The sequence below is a fragment of the Syngnathus acus genome, chromosome 21 (genome assembly GCF_901709675.1).
Source record: "Syngnathus acus chromosome 21, fSynAcu1.2, whole genome shotgun sequence".
Lineage (NCBI taxonomy): Eukaryota > Metazoa > Chordata > Actinopteri > Syngnathiformes > Syngnathidae > Syngnathus > Syngnathus acus.
Window position 1 is genome coordinate 13,101,861 of NC_051105.1, and position 25,377 is coordinate 13,127,237.

At 45.6% G+C, this 25,377-nt stretch overlaps 1 long non-coding RNA gene across 1 annotated transcript; it reads right to left on the minus strand.

Moving 5' to 3' along the window:
* Positions 1-210: 210 nt before the first annotated feature.
* On the minus strand, positions 211-22,284 carry LOC119139735. Its single transcript, XR_005101434.1, has 3 exons — positions 21,984-22,284; positions 1,064-1,068; positions 211-222 (listed from the first exon to the last, which is right to left on the minus strand). It is a non-coding gene; the product is annotated as an uncharacterized LOC119139735 (long non-coding RNA).
* Between the last annotated feature and the right edge of the window lie 3,093 nt (positions 22,285-25,377).

Sequence of the window (25,377 nt, forward strand, 5' to 3'; positions counted from 1 at the left end):
AAATGTTGCTGTAATGTAGATGCATTTTGCCTTGTTTGTGTCAGAGTCAGGGAACATGTGTTTGTGTCTGAGTTGATCTGATTCAGGCTTTCCTCAGGGCTTGCCTGGCATTGTGCTGCTTCCTGTCCAGGCAGACATTATCGGTGTAGGATCAACAAAAGCACAAAGGCGTTTCAGGCCGAAACTAAACACACACATGAGCAAGCTTGCTTTTTCCCAGGCCTGTTGTAGCCCAAGTCGTGTTATCTATCAAGCTATTTATCAGTCTATATATCTTTTTAGAATTTACTGTATACTCAAGTTGAGTTGATTTAAGCCTTTTTTATCTCCTCTCGCCCACACATAACTCATATTCTAATTTCCTTCCTCTCACGTCTTATCTTCTTGACCATTTCTAAATGGTCTCCTTTTACCAACATCCACCCCATCCTTTCCCACAAGCATTCCTTAATTTTCAGTCACCATCATTCCCTCCTTGCATGTCTGAAACCTATTAGGATATATAGTTTGACGTATTGAATAGATGTGTAAGAGATAATGAACACTGATGGTTTTGTAAATGAACAGAAATATTTTTGGATGGTTTTACAGTATTTCAGTGCCATACCAGCCGATATTGACAGCCCCATGGATGATAAGTAATGTTATTTACTTTTATGTTTTAATTTTGGGGTCAACTTTTATCCTGCCTAATCAATTTCACATTGATCAGTTGTTCATAATTTAAGGGCTCATTTGGATTTTCTGGATTTGTTTTGGTATGGTATGCTTTGGTAGCACTGATTAGCATGTCTTCCTATGTGGTGCTTGCGCGTTTTCCCTTTGCTTTTCTGGGTTTGGTTTGGTTACTCTTACTCCCACTGACAATCTAAAAATATGCATGCTAGATTAAGTAAAAACTCAAAATTGTTGATAGATGTGACTGAGTGTGAGTGGTTGCTTGTCAATGGTGTACCCACAATCCTCATGAGGACAAGCGGCATAGTGAAAGATGAGGGTCCTTCTGAGGTTGATGCTGCAGAAAGTGCTGTGGTGGTTAACTTCTCAAACTAATGCCGAAAACGGTCTCTATAAAGTTTTGCCAGTGTTGGAAGTTAACATATGTTCAGATGATACCAGTAAGATGCTCGATGATACACCAAGTGCCAAATTTAAGGTACTGTAGTCATTTCCAATATATTGTTTGACTGACTGACTATATTGTTTGTGTTCATCTCTTAAACCCTCATCTCAATCACTGAGCCATGAGTGTTTGTGAATGTAGCGAATTTTGGGTTTTGTCAGTGTCAGTAACAGGTGACAAACGTGTTTGCAAACTTTGACTTGTTGCAAACAATTCAACATCAGAGTCTCCACATTAAACTAAATCCCCACAATTGAGACAATTATCTTAGTCTGTAATTGCTGATCACCCTTCCTGTCTGTAACGTCCCTCTTTTTGGTTCCCTTCATCAGTGCCTGACTGGGCCTTAGGCTGATGCAATTCCTGCAGTAAAGTGGGGTTGAACAGATCAGACCCCTGACCTAGAAAATCCTAACCACTCCTCTTTCACTTCACATATAGGCCCCACACCCACTCACCTAAGCTACATTGTCGTAACTGAAAGCAATGGGAAGCAGAGGGAGGGGAGTTGCTCAGGCTGAACCTCTTTGTTTCGAAATGGAGGAGGAAACGAGCAAGCCAAGGAAAATAGTCTTCTTGTTATTACACTTCAATGTTGTTATTGCAATTCCTTCTGCTTCAGTTACTTTATGGAGTGATGGAGGACCCACTAGAGCGTTGTGGAGACAGCAACTGGATGGGAATTTACATGCATATAATCCAGGGAATTTGCTCACAATTTTGTGTAATAGACGAAAAGACGCACGTATGTGAACTTTATAAAGAGAAACTCCAGCGTATGGAGAGATTTGCGTCAAAATGTTTTTCACATATTTCAGATCAACAAATAATTTATATTATAATAATAAATATTTCATGTGTTTTTCATATCCACAAATATATATATATATATATGTGCTGTTACTGATACTAAGTACTTTAAGGTGTTAAATAATATGCTATTTTAAATTGCTTGTCCTATTAAATAACATGTTTTGTGCAAATTGAATTCTTATCTTTATTATGTCATAATATGTCATATATATATATATATATACATATATATATGTATATATATACGTATATATATACATACTTAACTATGTCATAATTATGTCATCATATATATATATATATATATATATATATATATATATATATATATATATATATATATCAGTGACATGCAGTGAGGTTCATGACTGGGGAGGCACTGACGTCACCCCCAAGGTAAAATTTTCGGCACCTAACCGTGAACTGGAGATCTCTTATTCTACAGGTAGGCATGAAGCATCCCGGGATCACTAGCACCCCCTGCCATAAGGCTGGAGAACCTTTTTTCGTAGCCTCCGTAAGGTATCTTTTCAAAGCCGTTTTGTTCATCTAAAGAAACACGACGTTACAGACAGATGACAAAAAACACAAGATATTATATACGTCAGCTTAACTATGGAAATTAGTTAATATAGCCACAGTGTTTGAACATTTAAACAGCGACATAAAGACAGAGCGCAGTTCAGTCTAACTGCATAGCCCAGACATGGGCAAACTACGGCCCGCGGGCCACATCAGTACTCAGTAGTACGGACCCGGCGCACTCCGCGCTCTATTTCTATCAGTGCCGAATTTCGAGTGTGGGCTGTGACGTCAGCATTCTCGTAATTCACGCACTGAGCTTTCAGATACAGTTTTACGCTAAAGCCACCCACAAACCTTCCCCTGGAATCCTTCCATTAAAATGAGTGGCCCAAGGAAAATAAAGGCGGACACTGAGTGCCGAGTGTTTAGAAAAGAGTGGACAATTTGGCTCGACCGACGTGTGTGAGCAGATGTTCAGACACGTGAACATCAACAAAGCCCCATCACAGATCTAGGTTAACGGACCAAAACCTCGGCCACAACAAATTTTACTCCAGACTATGATGCACTAGCAAGAAAAGGGAGACCATCAACATTGTTCCCACTGAAAATGAAGGGGAGTTTCTCTAGTTTGTTGTAAAAAAAAAGAATTTTGAAAATAATTTGTACAAATAGCAGGGATTGAAACTAGCGACCATTCTCATTTTCAAACAATGCAGGATGCTCAAGGACATTGATGCACCACCTGTTTGCAACTAATCTTAACATTTAAAGTTCTTAAGGCCGACTTTAAGATTCAAGATTCAAGAGTTTTTATTCGCCATGTTTGAGCGTGCCAAACAAGGAATTTGACTTCGGTAAAACACACCCTCTGTTCAACATATAGGTGACTAACAACACTCAGGACATGTGAATAATGGCAAAAACAGTGTAGACAAATTCAAAAGGTGTGGAGAGCAGGATGTTATTGCACAGTAATGCCTCTGAGACTCTATGAGTGGTGTGAGTTCATCAGAGCAACAGCCTGGGGGAAGAAGCTGTCTCGGTGTCTGCTGGTTTTGGCGTACCGAGCTCTATAACGCCGTCCGGAGGGGAGTAGTTCAAACAGACTGCAACCTGGGTGAGAAGGGTCTGTAGAGATGTTCCTTGCACGTTTCCTGGTCCTGGACAGGTACAAGTCTTGGATAGATGGGAGGTTGATTCCAATGATCTTTTCTGCAGTCCTGATTGTCCGTTGCAGTCTGTGCTTGTCTTGTTTGGAGGCTGATCCAAACCAGACAGTGATGGAGGTGCAGAGGACAGACTGGATGATGGCAGTGTAGAAGGTCTTCAGAAGCTCTCGCAGCAGGTTGAACTTCTTGAGCTGTCTCAGGAAGTACAGCCTCTGCTGGGCCTTCTTCCGGACAGAGTCTATGTGGCCGGTCCATTTCAGGTCCCGAGAGATTGTGGTTCCCAGGAACTTAAAGGTGTCTGTGGAGAGAATAGTATTACTGCGGATAGTGAGGGGTAAAAGTGGTGAAGGGTCTCGCCTGAAATCCACTGTCATCTCCACGGTCTTGAGCGGGTTCAGCTCCAGATGGTTTTGGTTGCACCAGTGGACCAGCCGCTCCACCTCCTGTCTGTACGCAGTCTCATCACCGTCCTGGATCAGTCCGATGAGAGTGGTGTCGTCTGCATACTTCAGGAGCTTCACAGGAGAGTCACCTGAGGAGAAATCATTGGTGTAGAGAGAGAAGAGCAGTGGGGAGAGGACGCACCCCTGAGGGGCTCCAGTATTGGTGGTCCGGGTGTCAGATGTGATGCCCCCCAGCCTCACACGCTGTCTCCTGTTGGTCAGGAAGCTGGTGATCCACTGACAGGTGGAGGCAGGCACCGCAAGCTGGATGAGCTTCTGTTGGAGGATGTCAGGAGCGATGGTGTTGAACGCCGAGCTGAAGTCCACGAACAGGATCCTGGCGTACGTTCCTGGGGTGTCCAGGTGGTGCAGGATGTAGTGCAGTCCCATGTTGACCGCATCATCCACTGACCTGTTTGCCCGGTAGGCAAACTGGAGGGGGTCAAGCAGGGGGCCCGTGACCTCCTTCAGGTGGTTCAGCACTAACCTCTCGAAAGATTTCATGACCACAGATGTCAGTGCGACGGGTCTATAGTCATTCAAACCTGTGATGGCGGGCTTCTTGGCCACTGGAACGATGGTGGAGCTCTTGAAGCACGAGGGCACCTCACACAGCTCCAGAGAACGGTTGAAGATCCGTGCAAAGGTGGGCGCCAGCTGTTCAGCGCAGACTTTCAAGCAGGAAGGTGACACGCCGTCTGGGCCCGGTGCCTTCCTGGTCTTTTGTCTCCGGAACATCTGGCGCGCTTCCTCCTCGCGGACCTGGAGTGCGGGCGCGGCCTCTGCAAGAGAGAGAGTGGGTGACAACGATGATAGAGGTGTGGACAGAGCAGTTGTGGGGAGAGGTGAGTATGTAGATTGTGCTGCAGGAAGTCCCGTTGTGTGGGAGGACCGATCAAACCTGCAGTAGAACTTATTCAGCTGGTTAGCAAGCCTTGGGCTCTCCACAGGACGGGGGGTTCGTTTCTTGTAGCCCGTGATGCTCTGCAGACCTTTCCACACTGTTGAGGGATCAGGATTGGCAGAGAGGTGTCTCTTCAGGTTCTCCCCGTAACACCTCCTGGCCTTCCTGACCTCTCGGTTCAGTGTGTTTCTGGTCTGCCTGAACAGGTCGCGGTCGCCGCTCCTGTAGGGCTCCTCCTTGACTTTGCGCAGCCTCCTGAGGTTCGGTGTAAACCAAGGTTTGTCGTCGTTGTACGTGCAGAAGGTCTTAGTCTGCACACACAGATCCTCACAAAAACTGATGTATGATGTGACAGTGTCAGTGAGTTCATGCAAGTCTGAAATTGCAGCTTCAAAAGCTCCCCAATCGGTGCAGTCAAAGCAGGCTTGGAGGTCCTGCCTTGACTCCACTGTCCACTTCCTCACAGTCCTCACCACAGGCTTAGAAGTTTTTAGTTTCTGCCTGTAGGCTGGGATCAGATGAACTAGACAGTGGTCCGAGAGTCCTAAAGCTGCACGAGCCGCAGAGTGGTATGCATCCTTGATCACGGTGTAGCAGTGGTCCAGAGTCTGTGCCCCTCTGGTGGGACACGTTACGTGCTGTCTGTATCTGGGGAGTTCGTGTGCGAGGTTCGCCCTGTTAAGATCACCCAGAACAATGATTAGTGAGTTTGGTAGAAGTTTCTCCATGTCTGTTACCTGGTCAGCCAGCATCTGCGTGGCTTCACTCGCACGTGCGTGTGGTGGGATGTAAACAGCCGCCATGACGATCGAGGAGAACTCCCGTGGTGAATAGAACGGCCGGCAGTTTATGAAAAGTGTTTCTAGGAGAGGGCTGCAAAACTCTTTCAACACCGTGACATCAGTACACCAACGTTCATTAATGTAGAAACAGAGACCACCTCCCTTTGATTTTCCGGAGAGCTCCGCGCTGCGATCTGCTCGCGTTAGCCTGAAGCCCGCTAGCTCCACGGCGTGGTGGGGCGTTCGTTCGCTGAGCCACGTTTCCACAAAGCACAGGGCGGCGGATCTGCTGAAGTCCGTGTTCCTTGAAGTGAGGAGCAGCTGTTCGTCCATCTTGTTCGCCAGGGAGCGGACATTCGCCAGATGAATTGACGGTAGGGCAGAACGGAACCCTCTCTGCCTCAGCCTTACGAGTGCTCCCGCTCGTTTTCCGCGCCGCCGTCGTCGTGCTAGCTTGTACAGCACCGCCGCTCCGGCTAGAATCTCCGACAAACAGTCTGAATCGAAGAGAACAGGAGAGAAAATACCAGAAGAAGACTGTCCGATGTTTAACAGCGCTTCTCTAGTAAAAGTGATCCGGGATGGACAGCAGAGGACACAGAAAACACACAAAATAAGACAAATAAACAGAGAGCGACTCACCGTGGCTGCCATCTGCGGCACCATCATGACGTCATTAAGGAAGTGTTTGCTGTTTCCGCACCTCTATCACCAGGTGTTTGTGAGTTTAAGCTCTGCTCTGATTTTCAGATATCCGTCACCGTGTTGCCGTTTTGATTTCTTTATTACTTTATTTAGATGTATTCTTTCACTGATTCTTCAAGATGATGTATTTGGTCAGAATGTTTGACGTTTGATGTGATTTCGCCTCATAAGATAAACATCTTTTATACATCTGACCTGCAGGCACTGAAGTGATGGAAACTGTTATTCATAATAACAGTGTCGTATTTAATGAGAATCACTGATATAAGTTATTTGGTGAAATATTTTTTTTAATGCTGTTAATAAATGCATTTGTTTTCAAAAAGCTTTTTTTGAATATCCATGCTTTACTAAAGGCCAAAAAACTTTATGCAATGACCTTTACATTACACAAACACTACATCCATCTGCTCCTGGTTCGGCCCCCCGGTCAAAATCTAGAACCCAATTCGGCCCGCAAGTCAAAAAGTTTGCCCACCCCTGGCATAGCCTGTCAACATAGGCAGCCGTGTGATTACGCAATCCTCAGAGGAGGCTAGACAGGAAGTTAGCTCCTCCGACCGACTCGTCTTCGGTTTTAAAATAACTATAAAAATTCTGCAATTTTGGTTGAAAATGATACAAAACTATTGAAATTAAAAGGAAAATGACTTTATAATAAAAACAATTGAATTTGGTTTTCCCCTTTTCATGATGGCAGAGGCGTAGGGTCCCTTGCCTCCTCTGACCGCACGTCCCTTATATATACGTATATATATATATAAACATACCTGGATTGTTGTTTTAGATTGCAGTGTACAAAGAAGTAGTAATCTGCATTTTTCAGTCTCTGCCTCTCTTAAATTTCTTTAGTCCAGACTCCGAGCTTGTTTTGATTTGATTCAATAAATAAGCTAATCAGTGAAACGTTATTTACCATTGTTTTGGTTTCCTTACCGCTGGCCTTGTACTGGCAATTGCAGTTAACTTCAAGCAACTCAGGCAGTATATTTTATGTTGTGCTACAATAATAAACAGCTAGCAGATAGATAGAAAAGATCAAACAAAGCTTAATATGACTCTTATCGTAAAATGTCCGTCACTGTACAAAATAATTATTTGAAAATAAACAAAGAAATCAATGCAAAGGATCGATACTGGCCGTTTGTTATTTTATCAATACATGGGTCGATCTACACAGCCGTAGTATTAACGTGTGTGTGTGTGTGTGTGTGTGTGTGTGTGTGTGTGTGTGTGTGTTGGCATGTCAAGAAAAGGAAGCGGTCTTGATGGCTTTTACACCATTGAAAACACAGCCACAGACAAATCTTAACACAAAACTTACCCAAGTAATTTATTTGATCTCTGCAGCAGGGGTGGGCGATCCTGCAAAATCAGGTATCGATCCGATACCAAGTAGCGGATTTTTCGGACTAAAAGTCGCTCCGGAGTAAAAGTCGCACCAGCCATAAAATGCACAATAAAGAGGAAAAATACATATATAAGTCGCACCGGAGTTTAAGTCGCATTTTGGGGGAAATTTATTTGACAAAATCCAACACCAACAACACACAAGGACCAGCAACAACAGGCTAAACGATACGGTATGCTAACGTGACATAAACACAAACGAGGAGCTGAGAACGGGCCTGATGTAACATTAACAGTTATTCAAATAACTACAACATAAATAACACGTTTATCAAACCATCTGTCACTCCAAATCATTAAATCCATCGATCGAATTCGTCCTCCTTTCTGTAAACAACGCCGCGTGTGCCGCGCGCCGCTGACGTCGGACTCGTCGTCAGTTGCAGTTCAAATTATTCCACAGGCCCATATAACGATATATAAAGTATATATCAAATAACTATCACATAAACAACAATATTATCAAACCATCTGTGTCACTCCAAATCATTAAATCCAATGATCGAATTCCTCGTCCTTTATGTAAACAACGGTGTGTGCTCCGCACCGCTGACGTCGGACTCGTCGTCAGTTGCAGTTCAAATCATTCCACAAACCCATATAATTATAAATAACAATTTTATCTAACTATCTCTGTAACTCCACGTCATCTAATCCATCGATCGAATCCTTCGTCCTTTATGTAAACAACGCTGCGTGTACGCCACGCCGCTGACGTCGGACTAGTCGTCAGTTGCAGTTCAAATTACAGTAATCCCTTGCTACATCGCGGTTCCTTTATCGCGGTTTCACTACATCGCGGATTTGTTTTTCCAAATTTAAAAAAAACCAAGATTCAAAACAAAACTTTTGAGGAATTATGGCACAAATGTTGCCCACTCGTCAGCAGAAGGCGGGGAGTGCCCACACAATTGCAGTGCATACACTTGTACCTTTTTATAAAAAAATATGTTATATTAACAAGAGTTCTAAAAACACATTTAAGAATGTTAGAACTTGTTATAGAAAAATCGTTATAATAATAAAACATTCTAAAAACATATTTACAGTATGTACACTTGTACCTTGTGATTAAAATTATGAAAATAATAAAAGCTGTTCTAAAAAGATATTTACAGTATGTGTTAAGAATTCTCCATGTTATTTATGTTATTCAGCCGTGCTTTGATTTGAGGTAGGGTGCTTTATTTTGAAGGCCGTTTTCAGATGATACCAGTTATCGAATAATCTGTGTCACTCCAAATCATTAAATCTCCTGACTCTGGAAGTCAACGAATGGAACTCATTGTCAGTGAGGCTCCAATTATTCCATAGCCATAGTGCGCTCTCATGCGGTTTAAAGTGAAGTGATCAACTATACTAGTAATGTGTTAATGATCTATGTTTAGATCCATGCTGGCAGCAGCAGATGGAAGACCCCAGTGCTCGTGAGTACCGTCCTCAACGGGCTTGCCGAATATATGAAGGACGAGTTGGTGTCCTACGATCGCCCTCGGACCCTAGAGGACGCGATGAATTTTGCGGCCCGAGTGGACCGCGGATCCGATCTCGGCGGCGCGAGCGGGAGCGGAGATCCCTGTGGAATCCGCGTGGTCACCCTCCCCCATCTGCTCGGGACCCGCCAACCACGCCACCAACCGAGCCTATGGAGCTGGGACGAGCTCGGGTCCCCTCAGAGGAGCACCGTCGACGCCTCGCACAAAGCTCGTGTCTGTACTGTGGGGAGGGAGGTCATCGGGCAGCGACCAACAGGAGACAGCGTGTGAGGGTGGGGGGCATCACATCTGACACCCGGACCACCAATACTGGAGCCCCTCAGGGGTGCGTCCTCTCCCCACTGCTCTTCTCTCTCTACACCAATGATTTCTCCTCAGATGACTCTCCTGTGAAGCTCCTGAAGTATGCAGACGACACCACTCTCATCGGACTGATCCAGGACGGTGATGAGACTGCGTACAGACAGGAGGTGGAGCGGCTGGTCCACTGGTGCAACCAAAACCATCTGGAGCTGAACCCGCTCAAGACCGTGGAGATGACAGTGGATTTCAGGCGAGACCCTTCACCACTTTTACCCCTCACTATCCGCAGTAATACTATTCTCTCCACAGACACCTTCAAGTTCCTGGGAACCACAATCTCTCGGGACCTGAAATGGACCGGCCACATAGACTCTGTCCGGAAGAAGGCCCAGCAGAGGCTGTACTTCCTGAGACAGCTCAAGAAGTTCAACCTGCCGCGAGAGCTTCTGAAGACCTTCTACACTGCCATCATCCAGTCTGTCCTCTGCACCTCCATCACTGTCTGGTTTGGATCAGCCTCCAAACAAGACAAGCACAGACTGCAACGGACAATCAGGACTGCAGAAAAGATCATTGGAATCAACCTCCCATCTATCCAAGACTTGTACCTGTCCAGGACCAGGAAACGTGCAAGGAACATCTCTACAGACCCTTCTCACCCAGGTTGCAGTCTGTTTGAACTACTCCCCTCCGGACGGCGTTATAGAGCTCGGTACGCCAAAACCAGCAGACACCGAGACAGCTTCTTCCCCCAGGCTGTTGCTCTGATGAACTCACACCACTCATAGAGTCTCAGAGGCATTACTGTGCAATAACATCCTGCTCTTCACACCTTTTGAATTTGTCTACACTGTTTTTGCCATTATTCACATGTCCTGAGTGTTGTTAGTCACCTATATGTTGAACAGAGGGTGTGTTTTACCGAAGTCAAATTCCTTGTTTGGCACGCTCAAACATGGCGAATAAAAACTCTTGAATCTTGAATCTTGAAAAGACCAGAGCTCACGCGGCGTCGGGGGATCCGCGTGAGCTCGACTGGCGCGGTGCATACGCGGCATTGATTGCATAAAGGACGATCGATGGGTTTAATGATTTGGCGTGACACAAATGGCTTGATAATATTGTTGTTTATATAATAGTTATTTGATATATGATTTATATATCGTTATATGGGCCTGTGGAATAATTTGAACTGCAACTGACGACCAGTCCGATGTCAGCGGCGTGGCGCACAGCGGCATTGTTTACATAAAGGACAGTCGATGGATCTAATGATTTGGAGTGACACAGATGGTTTGATAAAGGTGTTATTTATGTTATAGTTATTTAGATAACTGTTAATGTTACGTCAGGCCCGTTCTCAGCTCTTTGTTTGTTTTTTTGTCACGTTAGCATACCAGTTTAGCCTGTTGTTGCTCGTTCATGTCTGTTCTTGGTGTTGGATTTTGTCAAATAAATTTCCCCCAAAATGCGACTTATACTCCGGTGCGACTTATATATGTTTTTTTGTCATTTTAGCGTGCATTTTATGGCTGATGCGACGTATATTCCGGAGGGACTTTTAGTCCGAAAAATACGGTAAATAATTCCATCATCAATCGCTTGCAACCCTGGTGATTATTTTTCTTGCACAAGTTGGACTTGGGGCGGCTCGTTGGCGCACAGGTTAACACGTCTGCCTCACAGTTAGGAGGGTGCCGGTTCTCCTAACTGTGTGAAGTTTGCATGTTCTCCCCGTGCCCGCGTGGGTTTTCTCCGGGCACTCCAGTTTCCGCTCACATCCCGAAAGGCCAATTGAGCACTCCAAAATGCCCCAAGGTGTGAGTGCAAATGCGGATGGTTGTTCGTCTCTGTTTGCCCTGCGATCAGCTGGCAACCGGTTCAGGGTGTTCCCTGCCTACTGCCCGATGACTGCTGGGATAGGCTCCAGCATGCCTGTGACCCCCGTGGGGACAAGCGAAATAGAAAATGGATGGATGGATGGATGAAGTTGCACTTGTGCCCATGAGGCATGACTACTAACAGTTAACAGGCGTTTAACTTCATGGCTGACTTTTCTCACCAGTGAACACAAGGTTGCGTTTAGGTCATAGCTATGTTATGCATCAACAGAAATCATGACTGAGTTTATTAGAAAGCAATATCATTCAATTGGAAAGGATATATATTTAGGCCATGTCTGCTTTAGATGGAAAGCTACTGGGCAGAGAATCAGGATTCCACTTAACAAACCTGCTAACAAGCAGGTTAGGTTTAGTGAGTCTGTTACAGATGACGTGTCTGAATTTCTCATTGTGTGTAGTCTGTGTGTAAACTTTTAGAATTGGAAACCTTTTATGCCTGAGGACCCAGTGCAAATTCTAAATAAATCTTTAAATTTCTTGTTTTTGTTAATATAATTGAACAAAATAATCAGTAATAAAACATTTCAGAAGTCAGTGGGTGATTGGTTCTCTCTGAGTGTCATGACATCCTGTTTGAATTTTGAATGCGGATTAAATTTTGCACTGGTTTTAGAGTGTTTTTGTTGTGTAAATATTTGGATTTTCTGACTTCTTTTCTATTCCAGATTTTTACTGTAATGCAGGGGTGTCAAACTCAATTGCACAGGGGGCCAAAATTCAAAACACACTTCAGGTCGCGGGCCGAACAGAACAAACATTTATTGAACACACTAAAACTAACTTTTAACATAAATATAAATACAAACGGACAGGAATGTTATTCTGGAATAAATAAACTTAAACTTTAAATAACTTAAAATATCTTGATCTCCATAAAAATATATCCAGTTAAAATTATACAAGTTAGAAATTGGAACATGCTGCAAAAAAAACGCCTGAAAAAATAAATTAAAATGGTGACAGTGCTTGTACTTCAAGTAAACATTAAAATAATAAATCAAAACGTTTGATTTTCTTTGCTTTTATGTCATTTTAAATAAAAAAAACTAAATTTTAAATATCCCAAATGATTTTACTCTCCATAAAAATATCTCCTGTCAAAATTATACAAGATAGAAATATGAACATGCTGCAAAACAAAACAAAACCTGGAAATATAAAAACAATTTGTGCTTTTCAGCAATAACAAATAATGAATCAAAACATTCAGTTTTCTTTGCTCTTAGCTTCAGCTTCTTCTTTAACTCTTCTACCTTCTGTATCTTCTGCTCTGCATTCAGGTCTTTCAGGTTATCCAGATGTTTTGTTTCATAGTGCCGTCTTAGATTAAACTCTTTCAAAACAGCCACATTAGCGCCACAAATGAGACAAACGGGCTTACCGGCAATGTCAGTAAACATATACTCAACCTCCCATCGGTTTTTAAAGGCTCTGTTTTCAGAATCAACTTTTCTCTTCGGCATCATGAGGGGCTAGCTTCGCAATAACTTGCAGCAACAAGCACTTGACCTGATTGCCGCGGAAAAACGCTCCCATAATGCAGTGCTTTCGCTGCCTTCATTATGGGATCTGTAGTTTATTGTGTTATCATCGCTTCATATCGTCGGGCCATTAGTAACAATAATATAAAATGATCTCGCGGGCCGGATATGGCCCGCGGGCCTTGAGTTTGACACATATGCTGTAATGTGTTGTGATTTCAGATTTTGAAATGAAGTGTTCCTATTATTACCTTATTGTTTTAAAAGCACATATATACATCTTGCTTATTTTGTTTGGTTGTTTTATTTAGTTTTGTTTTCTTTTCCCAAAACTAAAAGGTTTACAGCCTTGCTTTGGCTCCATAGAATCGGTTTGCGAAACACAAACAGCATAGCTGAGGCAGAGCAATGGTTGATAATTAAGTTCACGGCTCCCATGAAAACACAATGGACTTTTGAGGATGACAGCAAAACTTGGTTAAGGTTGCCCTCTTGTGGAAATCTACTCAATCAGGTAGCGAGCACACAAAGTCCACACAAAAGCAGAAGGGCCCGAAACGACCGGTTCTCTCTCTCTTCATGAATTAGAAAATTAATGACTATTAATTTTATGAGTATAAATAGTAATTTTGTCATGTCATTACAAATATTAATACAAAACTGTATGGCATTTACTATCATTATTTAACATTTACTGGGCCAGGGCCTGCTACTACGTGCAGTAAATAGACTTTCTCACTAAATGTTTAACACACTCTAATAATATCAGAGTGCTGGAGGAATTATTGCAAGCAGATTCAACATGCTTGTGATCTAAACCTGATTTCTTTTTACTTCCTTTGACCTCAAAACTTGATTATTCAGGTCCAGATTAGTGTTGGGTCGCTCGCGAACGATTCGTTCAAAAAGAACGAATCCTTTCAGTGAACGTGAATGAACGGATCACTTCCTGAAGTAACTCATTTTATTTTCTGTTCATATGACTCCAACCAATAACGTAACTTATCCAACACAGTAGGTGTCGGTAATGCCCATTGAAGCTGGTGCCACCACGCCGTAAAACGAAACGAAGAAGTAAAATGACGTAACTTCCCGTTCACAAACGAGTCAATGAGTGAACTGCATTTCCCGTTCATCAACTGAATGGATCAGTGAGTGAACGAGTCGGTGAGTGAGTTACTTGCCTTTGCCGTTCATCGTGAGAACGGATCAGTGAGTGAACAACTGAACGACTTTTCCGTTCGCGAACGAGTCAATGAATGAACTGCCTTCCAGTGTCACGGTCGGGAATGGAGAAAGACGACCAAATGCAGCTTGGACCAGGGTTTATTGAGAGAAAAGGGAGTTGGAAGGGAGGATGAGGGGAACAAACCAACAGGACCAGGCAAACTAACAAACTGTGGGGGCAGAGTGACAGGGGAAACCGACAGACGAAGAGAAACCGACTAACAGACCAAAGACGAGAATAACTGAACAGAAAGACAAAGAGACAAGACAAGACGTCCCTCCCCCACCTGCTGTGCTGTGCTTGCTGTGGACTCTACGGCAGCTCTGGCCTGGCTCTCTGGCCTTCCGTCCGGCGTTCTCGGGCGACGGGCTCCACTCCCTGCGGGCTCGCCAACTGCGGCTCTGCTGTGTGCCGCCGTGGTGCGTTGGGGCCTGCCGTTCCAGCGGGTGCAGTCGAGGTCGACCGGCATCACCATCTGGTCCAACATTTGGACCGGCACTTCCCCGATGGCTCATCCATCTCTTCTTTTTGGACTACCAACCCCCCGTCACTCCCACCTCCCGTACCGCCCCCCCTGCTCCTCCATCCATCTCCTTCGCACTGCTGACCGATGTCCTGTTATTAACTATATCCTACTGTCCCTTTTTTGTTCCCTGTAAAGCGTCTTTGGGTTATTGAAAAGCGCTATATAAATTGAATGAATTATTATTATTATTATTATTAGAACAATCCGACAGGGGAGTGACACACAGACAGAATTTAAATACACGACAGGTAACGAGAGGCAGGTGATTGTGATTACATAGCAGGCACGTGCACTCATAGGAGGCAGGTGAGGCAGTGCCTCACCTTGCCACCAGGGGCGGTAAAGGGCTCAACATGGTTTCCTCAGCTGTCACCATAAGTTGTTAAAAAATGAATAATATAATAAAACATAATATAATATCTGTCCTGTGGTCTATGTTTTTAATGCAATTTTGGTGTGTTTCCTATACATTTGGATCATTTTCATAGTCAAAATAGCTGTATTTCTTGTTCAAATAACAACGGGAGACGAGAATCATGGAGGCTGAGGCAGTGACATGTAGTGCCTCTCAAGGCGTACTGAGCACGTGCAAACGGCGCGTGCTTGCAGTCAGCGGGACAATACGGGCCTTGAGGCAGCCAGTACTTTTGCCTCAAAGATGGGGCGATAGTGAGCCTGCGGCTAATAGTTCACGACACGAGTAAATGCGAGAGTAAATTAAGAAGAAAAAAAAGAAAAGAAAAACAACCAACAACATTCGGTGCTAACGCGTTGCTATTTGGCTTTATTTTCCCTGAAAATGGAGGATATAATCTCGAAGATAAGAAATTTTTCAAAACTTGACTTTCAGTCAAAGCAAGAAATCATAAGTAAGGGAAGACCAACGCCAGATTTGCGAGGATTAATTCAAACTACGGGCCTCCCGGGACGGACTACAACACGTTCGTTTCAAAAGGATTGGTACTCTAAAAAAGACTGGCTTTGTGGTTGTGCTGCAAAAAATCGACTTTATTGCTTTCCCTGTCATCGAGATCTTCGTCCAGAAGGACAGGAGAATGGACTTAATTTACAAGTAAAGGTAAGAATACTGCAGTGGTGTGTTTAAATGTACAGTGGTGTGTTTAAAATGTTATTAAATTTAATCAAGAATGGGATAACAACCATGTATGCATGTAAATCTGACTTGTGAGTCAGTGCCTTAGCGTCATACAGTACGTTTGTAAATCTGACTCTGAGTCAGTGCCTCACCAACCCCAACCCTCACCGCACGTCACTGTTACATAGATTGTGAGTAGACACAGGAGGGGAGGGGCGAGTACACAGAGACGCAAACAGAAACAACATAGACACATAAGGGAGCGACCGGAGACGAGTCGTGACATACAGTGAAGTCAGTGAACATGTTGCATCTCCTGGCGTGAACAATTCAGTGAGTGAACGTGAACTATATAAGCCAGTTAAAACTCAGCAAATGTAGATTTACCAAGGAAAAAAAGAACCACTTACTGAAACACCACCTCTTTCGTGCTCGTTTTCTCCAAGCTAACGGCTCATGTGCAACCGCATGAAGAGACTGCCTTGAATTTTTAAAAATAATAATAATTATTATTATTAACATAATGATTATTGTCGTACATAAATAATAATAATAATATTCTACCTCTTACCTCTGGTGCTCTTATTTTGCACAATTTTGGTGTGTTTGCTTATTTGGTTACTGGATTTTTTGGTCACTTTTTTTTATTTTCTACCTCTTAAGTATTATTTTGCACAATTTTTGTGTTTGCTTGTTTGGTTACTGAATTTTTTGGTCACTTTTTTTCTCATTTTCTAGCTCTAGTGTAGTATTATTTTGCACAAAAAATTATTTTATATCGCACTTTTGCATTTAAATGTTTCTTTCAGTATCTTTTTATTTATTTCCGTTTGTATTTGTGTGCATTGTGCAATAAACCTATGTAAACAGCAAGTAGTCAAATACACATTCTTGACACGCGATTGTACAAAACATGCATAATCTTTTCTCAGGTAATTTGAGCTCAAACAAACGCGTGTCGGCTGGGATAACAGATATGCTGTCTGTCACTCACTCGTGAATCTTCGCGAACGACCATTCGGTGAACGATTCTTTTGAGTGAACTGATTCTAAAGATTCAGTTCACTCAGAAGAACTGGAATCACTAGTTCAGAACAGCTGAACTAGTTCAATCACTTATTTTATTCATACTAATTGACATTTAACAATGAAGTAAGTATTCATTTAAAATTCAACACGTTTATTTAAAAACAATTGTATTTATACATTTGTGTCACAGTCAAAGGCTTCCCACAGTCCAATTGTCATGTGCTCATGCCACCTGCCATCAAACAACTGATCTTCAATTGTCAATTGTTCTCAGACACGCCTGGCACTGATCAGAAACACGGACAGTTCTCTTTCTCTGCTCCTGCCCCTCCCGTCCTGTTATGCAGTAAGCAGCAATGATTGCCTGAACTTGCTGCTCATTACCTGCTCCCAGCTCGTTCACTCTCTTACTTAAATCCTGCAAACCCATTACTTTGGGCTGGTTCGTCTGGCTTGCTCCATGTCTGTTTGATACCTGTATGATACCCGTCAGTTGCCCGACCTGTAATTCTCAAGATTCAAGATTCAAGAGTTTTTTATTCGCCATGTTTGAGCGTGCCAAACAAGGAATTTGTAATGACTCTGAGACTCTAAGAGTGGTGTGAGTTCATCAGAGCAACAGCCTGGGGGAAGAAGCTGTCTCTGTGTCTGCTGGTTTTGGCGTACCGAGCTCTATAACGCCGTCCGGAGGGGAGTAGTTCAAACAGACTGCAACCTGGGTGAGAAGGGTCTGTAGAGATGTTCCTTGCACGTTTCCTGGTCCTGGACAGGTACAAGTCTTGGATAGATGGGAGGTTGATTCCAATGATCTTTTCTGCAGTCCTGATTGTCCGTTGCAGTCTGTGCTTGTCTTGTTTGGAGGCCAATCCAAACCAGACAGTGATGGAGGTGCAGAGGACAGACTGGATGATGGCAGTGTAGAAGGTCTTCAGAACCTCTCGCGGCAGGTTGAACTTCTTGAGCTGTCTCAGCAAGTACAGCCTCTGCTGGGCCTTCTTCCGGACAGAGTCTATGTGGCCGGTCCATTTGAGGTCCCGAGAGATTGTGGATCCCAGGAACTTGAAGGTGTCTGTGGAGGGAATAGTATTACTGCGGATAGTGAGGGGTAAAAGTGGTGAAGGGTCACGCCTGAAGTCCACTGTCATCTCCACGGTCTTGAGCGGGTTCAGCTCCAGGTGGTTTTGGCTGCACCAGTGGACCAGCCGCTCCACCTCCTGTCTGTACGCATTCTCATCACCGTCCTGGATCAGTCCGATGAGAGTGGTGTCGTCTGCATACTTCAGGAGCTTCACAGGAGAATCACCTGAGGAGAAATCATTGGTGTAGAGAGAGAAGAGCAGTGGGGAGAGGACGCACCCCTGAGGGGCTCCAGTATTGGTGGTCCGGGTGTCAGATGTGATGCCCCCCAGCCTCACACGCTGTCTCCTGTTGGTCAGGAAGCTGGTGATCCACTGACAGGTTGAGGCAGGCACCGCAAGCTGGATGAGCTTCTGTTGGAGGATGTCAGGAGCGATGGTGTTGAACGCCGAGCTGAAGTCCACAAACAGGATCCTGGCGTACGTTCCTAGGGTGTCCAGGTGGTGCAGGATGTAGTGCAGTCCCATGTTGACCGCATCATCCACTGACCTGTTTGCCCGGTAGGCAAACTGGAGGGGGTCAAGCAGGGGGCCCGTGACATCCTTCAGGTGGTTCAACACTAACCTCTCAAAAGATTTCATGACCACAGATGTCAGTGCGACAGGTCTATAGTCATTCAAACTTGTGATGGCGGGCTTCTTGGCCACTGGAACGATGGTGGAGCTCTTGAAGCACGAGGGCACCTCACACAGCTCCAGAGAACGGTTGAAGATCCGTGCAAAGGTGGGCGCCAGCTGCTCAGCGCAGACTTTCAAGCAGGAAGGTGACACGCCGTCTGGGCCCAGTGCCTTCCTGGTCTTTTGTCTCCGGAACATCTGGCGCACTTCCTCCTCGCGGATCTGGAGTGCGGGCGCGGCCTCTGCAAGAGAGAGAGTGGGTGACAACGATGATAGAGGTGTGGACAGAGCAGTTGTGGGGAGAGGTGAGTATGTAGATTGTGCTGCAGGAAGTTCCGTTGTGTGGGAGGACCGATCAAACCTGCAGTAGAACCTGTTCAGCTGGTTAGCAAGTCTTGGGCTCTCCACAGGACGGGGGGTTCGTTTCTTGTAGCCCGTGATGCTCTGCAGACCTTTCCACACTGTTGAGGGATCAGGATTGGCAGAGAGGTGTCTCTTCAGGTTCTCCCCGTAACACCTCCTGGCTTTCCTGACCTCTCGGTTCAGTGTGTTTCTGGTCTGCTTGAACAGGTCGCGGTCGCCGCTCCTGTAGGTCTCCTCCTTGACTTTGCGCAGCCTCCTGAGGTTCGGTGCAAACCAAGGTTTGTCGTTGTTGTACGTGCAGAAGGTCTTAGTCTGCTCACACAGATCCTCACAAAAATTGATGTATGATGTGACAGTGTCAGTGAGTTCATGCAAGTCTGAAGTTGCAGCTTCGAAAACTCCCCAATCGGTGCAGTCAAAGCAGGCTTGGAGGTCCTGCCTTGACTCCACTGTCCACTTCCTCACAGTCCTCACCACAGGCTTAGAAGTTTTTAGTTTCTGCCTGTAGGCCGGGATCAGATGAACTAGACAGTGGTCCGAGAGTCCTAAAGCTGCACGAGCCGCAGAGTGGTATGCATCCTTGATCACGGTGTAGCAGGGGTCCAGAGTCTGTGCCCCTCTGGTGGGACACTTTACGTGCTGTCTGTATCTGGGGAGTTCGTGTGCGAGGTTCGCCCTGTTAAGATCACCCAGAACAATGATTAGTGAATTTGGTAGAAGTTTCTCCATGTCTGTTACCTGGTCAGCCAGCATCTGCGTGGCTTCACTCGCACGTGCGTGTGGTGGAATGTAAACAGCCGCCATGACGATCGAGGAGAACTCCCTTGGTGAATAGAACGGCCGGCAGTTTATGAAAAGTGTTTCTAGGAGAGGGCTGCAAAACTCTTTCAACACCGTGACATCAGTACACCAACGTTCATTAATGTAGAAACAGAGACCACCTCCCTTTGATTTTCCGGAGAGCTCCGCGCTGCGATCTGCACGAGTTAGCCGAAACCCCGCTAGCTCCACGGCGTGGTGGGGGGTTCGTTCGCTGAGTCACGTTTCAACAAAGCACAGGGCGGCGGATCTGCTGAAGTCCGTGTTCCTTGAAGTGAGGAGCAGCAGTTCGTCCATCTTGTTCGCCAGGGAGCGGACATTCGCCAGATGAATTGACGGTAGGGCAGAACGGAACCCTCTCTGCCTCAGCCTTACGAGTGCTCCGGCTCGTTTTCCGCGCCGCCGTCGTCGCGCTAGCTTGTATAGCACCGCCGCTCCGGCTAGAATCTCCGACAAACAGTCTGAATCAGAGAGAACAGGAGAAAAAATACCAGAAGAAGACTGTCCGATGTTTAACAGCGCTTCTCTGGTAAAAGTGATCCGGGAAGGACAGCAGAGGACACAGAAAACACACAAAATAAGACAAATTCTGTCCTTCTGTCCGTATTGATCCCTATTATCCAGCTTTCCAACCCCCTGCCCCAACTCAAAAAAGATCCGTGCTGCACGTGATCGCTCTGTCTCTGCCCGTGACACCAATAAATGAGAGATCCTGTCAAATTCGCTCATAATCCACAAGAATACAGATTGATTGATTGATTGATTGATTGATTGAATGATTGATTGATTGATTGATTGATTGATTGATTGATTGAATATTTATTGATCCCCAGGGGTGGGGAAATTCAGGCCCCAGCAGTACCCATACCACAGAGCGGGTATACAAAGACACACAGATGGCATGAGCGCAACTCAATAGGCTCTCATAAGGCTGCCACACAACGGCGCCACAAAGAAAATTCAGGTCGTATATACCTCATGATCTGGCTAATTTAATATTGAGGATGAGAGATCCAATCAAATTCAATCATAATCCACAAGAATACAGAATTACCCTATTTTTCAGACTATAAATCGCGTTTTCTTTCATAGTTTGGGTGGGGGGGCGACTTATACTGAGGAGCGACTTATATGTCAATTTTTTCACATATTTTCAAAATTCAAAGAAAAAAAAAATTTAAACCGCAATAAACGAACCGTGATGTAGCAAGGGATTACTGTAATTTGAATTTCAAGACACGTCAGCGGCGCGGCGCGGCGGTTGTTTACATAAAGGACAAAGATTCGATCACGGGATGACGACGATGACGAAGGGCCCCACATGCTACTGGCATCATTAGTGGCTTTGTTTGTAAGTGACACGGAGGATGAAGAGTTTGAAGGATTTAATGGTTTGGAGTGACACAGAATGTTTGAAAAACTATTATGGCTTTTACGCACGCCCGGTCCTACTCTACGGAGCTCTCTTTCACCTCCGTGGATGGAAGTTGGGGGCCGGCACTCGGCCGGGTGGCTGTCCGGGGACGGTGGATGGGGCTCGGACATGGCTTTTACGCACGCACGGCCCTATTCTATGGAGCTGTATTCCACCTCCGTGGCTGGAAGTGCCACCTCCAGGGATGGAAGTCCACGCCGCCACACGCCTGGAAGTCCACGCCGGTGCTTGGGGCCGTGTGGCGGTGAACTATTTATGTTATAGTTATTTGATATTTTATTTCGTGTAGCAACTTGTATATGTTTTTGTGGTTACAGTTCAGTAGTTGTTGGCTCGTTGAACTCTTGTTTTGTTAAATAAAGAGCCGTTTACCAAACCCACGTATTTCCTTGTACTTTGTTAACACTACAATATAGTTATATACTAGATCTGTGTAATAACGACGAGGCTGACGTCAGGGCGCACGCGCGGCGTTGTTGACAAAGGACGAGGAATTTGATCGATGGATTTAAGGATTTGGAGTGACACAGATGGTTTGATAATATTATTGCTTATATAATGATGATGGCGGCTCACGCAGTTGCAGCGGCTCAGTGCTCTCCCGATCTACGCATTGTTTGTTTTTTGTTAGTGTTTGTACCCACTGTATGTCAATCATACACCACCTACAACCGGCAGGAGCTCCTCAGGATAGGGGTTTGCTGCGAGTTGAGTGTCGCAGCGGAGTTTCACCGCTCGCAAAACATACCGGAGGATATCATCAGGCGCCCCAGCTCCCCTTGGATCACCATCCCAGCTGGGAGGAAGCGAAGGCAGCGCAGAGAGAGGAGGCAAAAACGAGGCTGCAGGGCCGGCGCGCTAACCAGGCTACGGAAGCGGCCGTTCAAACCACCTCTCCCTAGCCTGTGTCTTACCAACGCCAGGTCTCTACCTAACAAGATGGATGAACTCAGGCTACAGATGTCTGCGAACCAGACCGCGAAGGACTGCTGCATGGTGCTGATCACCGAAACCTGGCTTCATCCACTCATACCGGACTCTGCTATCGAGCTAGCAGGCTACACCACACAGCGTCATGACAGGACTGAGAACTCCGGCAAGAGCAAGGGGGGGGGGGGGGGGGCTCTGTATGTACGTCAATAACAACTTGTGTACTAATATGGTGACTCTAGACAGTCACTGCTGCCCGGACCTGGAGTATGTGACTATTAAATGCAGGCCCTTTTACCTCCCTCGTGAATTTACCGTAGTCATGACGACTGTTGTTTACATACCTCCGGAGGCTAATGCTAAGCTAGCTATTGGACTATTACATGGCAGTATTAGCAGCCAGCTGAGCAGATATCCTGACGCAGTCCACATCATGGCAGGGGACTTTAATCATGTAGACTTGAAAGCAGCACTCCCTAGTTTCCACCAGCATGTTAAATGTGCCACTAGAGGAGTTAACACTCTGGACAAGGTCTACTCCAACATCAAGCTAGGCTACAGGGCAAAACAGCTACCTCACCTGGGCCAGTCTGACCACATGTCACTGCTATTAATCCCGGCATATACCACCATCAGGAAATCAGCTCCTGTCATCACTAAAACTGTTAAAATCTGGCCTGATGACGCCTCTCAGCAGTTGCAGGACTGCTTCGACAGGACAAACTGGGACATCTTCGAACACCGGGACTTGAACGTGTTCACAGACAGGGTTCTGTGTTATATCAAGCACTGCACAGACACTGTCACAGTGGACAAACCTATACAGATATACCCCAACCAGAAGCCCTGGATGACCCGGGAGGTCCTTCGGCTGCTGGAGGAGAGGGACACCGCCCTGTCCCTCAGGTCTGAGGACGGGGCTCTCTACAGCACAGCCAGAGCCAACCTGAGGAGAGGCATCAGAGAGGCCCAGCTTGCCTATAAGAAGAGGATTGAGGATCACCTGGACAGCAACAACAGCAAGTAGGTGTGGCAGGGAGTCCAGCATCTCACCAACTACAGAACCACCATCGGAGCTGCTGAAGGGGACGCCTCACTGGCAGAGGTCCTTAATACCTTCTTTGCCCGGTTCGAGTCCGAGCCACCTGAAGCGGCCACATCACAGTCCGCAGCAGCTTCACCCTCACAGTGAAGGAGCACGAGGTGAGGCGCACGCTGCGGACCATCAACTCGAGGAAGGCTGCGGGTCCTGACGGCGTCACTGGGCGTGTCCTGAAGGACTGCGCAGATCAGCTGGCTGGAGTCTTCACAAAGATTTTCAACCAGTCCCTTACCGAGTCCACCGTCCCATCCTGTTTAAAATCCTCCACTATAGTCCCCCTGCCCAAGAAACGCCACATCACCAGCCTTAATGACTACCGGCCAGTCGCACTCACCCCGGTGGTGATGAAGTGCTTTGAAAAGCTGGTACGGGGTCACATCACATCACTACTGTTCAGAGGTTTTGACCCCCACCAGTTTGCCTACAGGGCAAATAGATCCACAGAGGACGCAGTAGCTACAGCCCTCCACGCTGCACTGTCCCACCTGGAGCAGCCGGGAAGCTATGTGCGGATGCTCTTCGTGGACTTTAGCTCTGCTTTTAACACCATCCTCCCCCACAGACTGGTGGACATACTGGGGGGCCTGGGACTTCCACACAATACTTGCAGGTGGATTAAGAGCTTCCTGACGGGTCGCAGCCAGAGGGTGAGAGTGGGCCGTCATACATCCACACCTCTCAGTCTTGGTACCGGCTCCCCACAGGGCTGCGTACTGAGCCCACTGCTTTACACGCTCTACACACATACATGCACCCCCGCCCACCGCAGCAACACCATCGTGAAATTTGCGGATGACACCACCGTAGTGAGGCTCATCTCAAAGCGGGATGAGTCTGCTTACATGGACAAAGTGGTGCAGCTATCGGAGTGGTGCGGAGAGAACAATCTGCTCCTAAACACGGCTAAAACCCAAGAACTGGTCATTGATTTTAGGAGGAAAAATAAAACGGACATTCTACCAGTTATTATCAACGGGGTCTGTGTGGAGAGGGTGTCCTCCTTCCGCTACCTGGGAGTCCACATCGAGGAGGACTTCACCTGGAGCGTGAACACCTCTGAGCTGCTAAAAAAGGCCCAGCGGAGACTCTACTTCCTAAGGGTGCTGAGGAGGCACAGCATTACACAAAGACTGCTGGTGTCCTTCTATCGCTGCTCCATAGAGAGCACTTTAACATACTGTATATGTGTTTGGTACTCCAGCTGCACTGCTGCTCAGAGGAAAAAGCTCCAAGGGGTCATCAACACAGCACAGAAGATCATTGGCTGCCCTCTCCCCACACTGGAAGACCTACACAGAACCCGCTGTCTCAAAAAAACACAGAACATTCTGAAGGACACTTCCCACCCTGGCCACTCCCTTTTCGAACTGTTGCCATCAGGCAGACGCTACAGATCAATTAGGTCAAGGACTAGCAGATTCGCCAACAGTTTTTACCCTGCAGCGGTAGTCACATTGAATGCCGCTAAAAGAAAATGATTGTCTGTGTATGTTCTTCTGTGGGTTTTTAGTTTGTATTTTTTTTAATCTTTTTATTCTATTTATTTTTTTATTTTCATGCACTGATCGGTTGGCACTTTTTAAATTTCGTTGTACATGTGTGACAATGACAATAAAGATCTATTCTATTCTATTCTATAATAGTTATTTGATATATAATTTATATATCGTTATATGGGCCTGTGGAATATTTTGAAGTGCAAGCGCCGTCAGCAGCGCGCACCCGGCCGTCATTGTTGACATAAAGGACGGTGGATGGATTTAATGATTTGGAGCAGGGGTCCCCAAACTTTTTCCTGTGAGGGCCACATAACTTTTCCCTTCTCTGATGGGGGCCGGTGTCAGTTTGTAACAGAAAAAGTGTGACGATCGTAGGGGAGCTTAAAAAATATATTGTTTTCCAGAAAGCCACACATAACCAAATAACGGTTATTTAATAACCCTTTCCAGGTTCTTTACAGAAAAAAAGTCAGGAAACAAATAATAACACTATTAATGAAATAAATAATAACTAAATAACCCTCTCTGAGTTCTT